Source organism: Heliangelus exortis, chromosome 29 (genome assembly GCF_036169615.1).
Source record: "Heliangelus exortis chromosome 29, bHelExo1.hap1, whole genome shotgun sequence".
Classification (NCBI taxonomy): domain Eukaryota; kingdom Metazoa; phylum Chordata; class Aves; order Apodiformes; family Trochilidae; genus Heliangelus; species Heliangelus exortis.
Genome location: NC_092450.1, coordinates 2,201,834 through 2,207,900, shown reverse-complemented (window position 1 = coordinate 2,207,900; position 6,067 = coordinate 2,201,834).

The window sequence follows — 6,067 nt, the reverse complement described above, 5'->3', positions numbered from 1 at the left end:
CCTTTCGTTTTCTTCCCGATTTTTAATTCTGTGCCCCCCCCCCCCACCCCCCGAATTATTTCGTGGCCCCCCCCCCCATCCCCTAAGGGAACCCGACCCTTTTTCTGCTGAATGTACCCAGCGCCCTCGTGTTTTAGTGGATGTGTTTTTAGTACAAAAAAAAAAAAAAAAAGAAGAAAAAAAAGAAAAAAAAAAAAGGGAAAAAAAAGAAAAAAAAAAAAAAGGAAAAAAATTTTCTGTTTAAAAAAAAAAAAAATGAAAAAAATAAAAATGAAAAATTCTTACAGCGCCGACAATTGGGGGGGAAAAAAATGATGAAAAAAAAAAAAAAAAAAAAAAAGAATAAAAGGAGTTTGCGCTGCAAGAGAATTGAACCTGAGTGCATTTTGGCACTGCCACAAAAATCCCGGGATTCCTTTGGATGGGGAAAAAAAATAAATGTAAAAAAAAAAAAAAAAAAAAAAAAGGTAAAAAATTAAAAAAAAAAATTAAAAAAAAGTTCTTGTGGATTACGTTAAAAAAAAAAAAAAGAAAAAAAAATCCATCTTTTTTTTTTTTTCTAATATTTAAAGAGTGTTTTTTGTAGGTTTAAAAAAGACAAAAAAAGACAAAAAAAAACTTTTAAAAAAGAAAAAAAAAAAAAAAAAGGATTAAAAAGAAGAAGAAAAATAATAATAATAATCCCAACTCCGCGGGGCCCGGCGGAGCGGGGGGCGGAGCTCGCGGCTCCCGGGTTCGCGTGGGTTTCGGTTCTTTATTTTTTTTGTTTTTTGTTTTTTTTTTTTTTTCCTTTGGTTTTTGTTGGGGTTTTCGTTGGTTTTTGTTTTTTTCCGTTTTTTGTTTTTTTTTTTTTGTATAATAAAGTGAAAAAGAATGGTTCTGTTCTCATGGCATTACTATAAAAAAATAAAACTTTAGGAAAAAAAAAAAAAAAAAAGCGTCCGTTTGGAGTTGGGATTGGGGGGGGGGGGAGGGGTTTGTAGGGATCGGGATTTGGGGGGGGGGGGGGGGGTCCGTGGTGTTCTGGGGGGGGGCGGGGGGCTGCAGGGTGAGGATGAGGAGGGATCCCGGGGGGGGGGAAGGACCCTTTAGGGAGGGGGCACAGGGTGGGGGGGTCCCTAGGGAGGGGTTCATAGGGTGGGGGTTTGTAGGGTGGGGGGGTCCATAGGGTGGGGGGTTTATTGGGGGGGGTCCGTAGGGTGCAGAGGGTGGAGGGGTGGCCTTAGGGTGCGATCCATAGGGTGGGGGGGTTCATAGGGTGGGGGTGTCCATGGGGGGGGGGGGGGCTTATAGGGTGGGGAGGGTCCATAGAGTGGGGGTTTGTAGGGTGGGGGGGTCCATAGGGTGGGGGTGCACAGGGGGGGGGGGTCCATAAAGTGGAGGGGGGGGCCATAGGGTTGGGGTCCATAGGGGGGGTCCGTAGGGTGGGGGGACCCATAGGGGTTGGGGTCCATAGGGTGGAGAGGGGGTTCATAGGGAGGGGGGTCCATAGGGTGGGGGGGTCCATAGGGTGGGGGGTTTATTGGGGGGGGTCGTAGGGTGCAGAGGGTGGAGGGGTGGCCTTAGGGTGCGATCCATAGGGTGGGGGGGTTCATAGGGTGGGGGTGTCCATGGGGGGGGGGGGGGCTTATAGGGTGGGGAGGGTCCATAGAGTGGGGGTTTGTAGGGTGGGGGGGTCCATAGGGTGGGGGTGCACAGGGTGGGGGGGTCCATAAAGTGGAGGGGGGGCCATAGGGTGGGGATCCATAGGGGGGGGGTCCGTAGGGTGGGGGGGCCCATAGGGGTTGGGGTCCATAGGGTGGAGAGGGGGGTTCATAGGGAGGGGGGTCCATAGGGTGGGGGGGGTCCGTAGGGTGGGGGTGCAGAGGGTGGAGGGGTGGCCTTAGGGTGCGATCCATAGGGTGGGGGGCCCATAGGGTGGGGGTGTCCATGGGGGGGGGCTTATAGGGTGTGGGGGTCCATAGAGTGGGGGTTTGTAGGGTGGGGGGGGTCCATAGGGTGGGGGTGCACAGGGTGGGGGGGTCCATAGAGGGGGGGGGTCCGTAGGGTGGGGTGCAGAGGAGGAGGAGTGGCCTTAGGGTGCGATCCATAGGGTGGGGGGGTTCATAGGGTGGGGGTGTCCATAGAGTGGGGGGGCCCATAGGGTGGGGGTGTCCAGGGGGGGGGGGGGCTTATAGGGTGGGAGGGTCCATAAAGTGGGGGTTTGTAGGTTGGGGGGTCCGTAGGGTGGGGGGGCTTGTAGGGGGGGTCTGTAGGGTGGGGGTGCACAGGGTGGGGGGGTCCATAGGGGAGGGGGGTCCATAAAGTGAGGGGGGCCATAGGGTGGGGATCCATAAGGGGGGTTCCATAGGGTGGGGGGTGGTTCCATAGGGGGGGGGGTCCATAGAGCAGGGTCCATAGGGTGTGGGTGCAGAAGGCTGAGGGGTGTCCTTAGGGTGCGATCCATAGGGTGGGGGTGTCCATAGGGGGGGTCCATAGGGTGGATCCGCGTGATCCCCGCAGAGGGTGGGGGTGCAGCCCGGGCCCCCCCCTCCTCCCGGTGCTGCCCGCAGGCCCCGCCCCTCCCCGTGGCCCCTCCCCCTTTCGCCCCGCCCCCTCAGTGACCCCGCCCCTCCCTCCCTAAGCCCCGCCCTCTCCCCCTCCCCCTCCAACCTCCCAGCCCCGTGCGACGCCGCCCGCTCCCATTGGCCGCGCCCCGCACGGCGCCTCCCGATTGGCGGATGCGGACGGAGGGGGCGTGCCCCGCTCTTAGCCACGCCCCTTTCCCCCTCTTCCCGCCCCCTCCCCCCCCCGCACCCCTCGGGCGGAGGCAGCGCCAGGCCCGGCCCGAACCCCCCCCCTCCGGTACCCACCGGACCGGACCGAACCCCCCCCCCATCCCCTCCGGTACCGACCGGCCCGGCCCAGCCCCGGCACCATCGCCCAGATGGCGATCAACCGCCGGGCCCCGCCCCGGAGCGGTGGGGGCCGCTGAACCCAACGGGTGAGTGACCGAACCCAACCCAACCCAACCCAACCCCCCCGCCACGAACCGAACCCCCCGGCACCGCTGACCCCGCCCCAGCACCGCCACCGGACCCCCCGGGACCGCCCACCCCAGGTTTGGGGGAGGGGAGGAGGGGGGGGGGGCTGCACCCAGCGGGGGGAGGGGTGGGGGGGGAGCCCCAAGTTGGGGGGGGAGCTCACCCCCCCCCCCCAATTCCCCCCCTCTCAGCGCGACCCCCGGGGACCCCCCCCCCCCCAAATCCTGATGGAGCGCGGGGGGGGCTCCCCCTCCATCTCCCAGAGGGGGGGGCAGGGGGCAGCACCCCCACCCTTGGGTGCAGCCCCCCCCCCCTCTGGGTGCAGCCCCCCCCCCCCGCTTTTGTTCCGCTCCTCCCGGCCTCGCCTGCACGGGGGGGGGGGGGGGGGGGGGGAGCTGGAGGGGGGGGGGTCCTGCTTGCACCCCTGACCCCCGGGGGGTGTTGGGGGGGGGGGTCAGGGATGGTGTTGGCTTGGACCGGGGGGGGTTGTGTGGAAATTCCCGGGGGGGGCGTGGGGGGGACGGGACGGGACACATCGGGACACCCCCCCCCCCTCCCCCGTGGCCGTGGTTGGGTCGGAACCCCCCCCCCCCCATAGCTTGGACCCCCCCCCCCCCCCCCTCCATGGCAACCAAAGGGTCCGGGGGGCTCGCAGCGTGAGGTGGGGACCCCCCCCTCGTTGCTGTTGGAGGGGGGGTCCGGGGTGTCCTCTGGGGGGGGGACATAGGGTGGTCCCGGGCCCCCCCCCCCCCCAGCTGCAAGGGTGATGCAGCAAAACCCATAGGGGTGGAAATTTGGGGGGGGGGGGCACTCGTGGGGGGGTGGAATTTGGGGGGGGCACTCCTGGGGATGTGGAATTTGGGGGGGGGCACTCCTGAGGGGGTGGAATTTGGGGGGGGGCACTCCTGGGGATGTGAATTTGGGGGGGGGCACTCCTGGGGGGGTGGAATTTGGGGGGGGGCACTCCTGGGGATGTGGAATTTGGGGGGGGGGCACTCCTGGGGGGGTGGAATTTGGGGGGGGGTCACTCCTGGGGGGTGGAATTTGGGGGGGGTCACTCCTGGGGGGGGTGGAATTTGGGGGGGGGTCACTCCTGGGGATGTGGAATTTGGGGGGGGTCACTCCTGGGGGGGTGGAATTTGGGGGGGGGGCACTCCTGGGGGGGGGGGTGGAATTTGGGGGGGGGTCACTCCTGGGGATGTGGACTTTGGGGGGGGGTCACTCCTGGGGGGGTGGAATTTTGGGGGGGGTCACTCCTGGGGGGGTGGAATTTTGGGGGGGTCACTCCTGGGGGGGTGGAATTTGGGGGGGGGGGCACTCCTGGGGGGGTGGAATTTGGGGGGGGTCACTCCTGGGGGGGGTGGAATTTGGGGGGGGTCACTCCTGGGGATGTGGAATTTGGGGGGGTCACTCCTGGGGGGGTGGAATTTGGGGGGGGGGCACTCCTGGGGGGGGGGGTGGAATTTGGGGGGGGGGTCACTCCTGGGGATGTGGACTTTGGGGGGGGGTCACTCCTGGGGGGGTGGAATTTTGGGGGGGGTCACTCCTGGGGGGGTGGAATTTTCGGGGGGTCACTCCTGGGGGGGTGGAATTTGGGGGGGGGCACTCTGGGGGGGTGGAATTTGGGGGGGGGGGTCACTCCTGGGGGGGTGGAATTTTGGGGGGGTCACTCCTGGGGGGGTGGAATTTGGGGGGGGTCACTCCTGGGGGGGTGGAATTTGGGGGGGGGTCACTCCTGGGGGGGTGGAATTTGGGGGGGGGGTCACTCCTGGGGGGGTGGAATTTGGGGGGGGTCACTCCTGGGGGCGGGTCTGGAGGGATCTGACACCACGGGATGGCCCTGGAGCTCGGGGGGGGGCAGTGGGGTGCAGGGGGGGGGGGGGGAGGGTGTCCCCCCCATGTTTGGTGGGGAGGGGGGGGTTGGGATCTGAATCCAGGACCCTTCCCCATTTCCCCACAGCCTTGGGGTTGCTGCCAGGCTGGGGGGGGATCCCCTGGCTGTGACCCCCCCCCCCCCAATTATTAGTGGGGGGTGTCTCCCCCCCCCAAATTATTAGGGGGGGTTTAGCCCTGGACTCTGTTTCTTGGGGTACCCCAGAGGTGATGGGGGGGGTACCCCAAGCTGGGAGGGGGGAAATTTTGGGGTGGGGGGGATCCCCTCTCTGTGTGTCCCCCAATTATAAGGGGGGGCCATCCTTTTCTGCCCCCCCCCAGTTATTAGGGGGGGTCTCCTTGTCCCCCCCTCATTTTTAGGGGGGGGGGTAACTCAGGACTCTGCCTCTTGGGGTACCCCAGAGGTGATGTCCCCCAAGTTAGGGGGGGGGGTGAGTTTTGGGTTGGGGGGGGATCCCCCATCTGTGTGTCCCCAATTATAAGGGGGGGCCATCCTTTTCCACCCCTCCCCCAGTTATTAGGGGGGGTCTCCCTTGTCCCCCCCCTCATTTTTGGGGGGGGGTAACTCAGACTCTGCCTCTTGGGTACCCCAGAGGTGATGGTTCCCCCAAGGGTGGGGGGGGGATCCCCTATCTGTGTGTCCCCCAATTATAAGGGGGGGATCTTCTGCCCCCCCCCCTAATTATTAGGGGGGGGGTCTCTCTTGTCCCCCCTCATTTTTAGGGGGGGTTTTAACTCAGAACTCTGCCTCTTGGGGTACCCCAAAAGTGATGGTTCCCCCAAGTTAGGGGGGGGGGGTGAGTTTTGGGTTGGGGGGGGATCCTCATCTATGTGTCCCCCAATTATAAGGGGGGTCTATCCTTCCCCACCCCCCCCATTTATAAGGGGGGGGGTATCCCTTGTCTCCCCCTCATTTTTGGGGGGAGTTTTAACTCAGGACTCTGCGCTCTTGGGTACCCCAGAGGTGATGGGGGGGGGTACCCCAAGCTGGGGGGGGTGAGTTTTGTTCCCTCCCCCCCTAATTATTGGGGGAGGGGGGTCTCCCTTGTTCCCCCCCTCATTTTTAGGGGGGGGTAACTCAGGACTCTGCCTCTTGGGGTACCCCCGAAGTGATGGTTCCCCCAAGCTGGGATGGGGGGGTTAAATTTTGA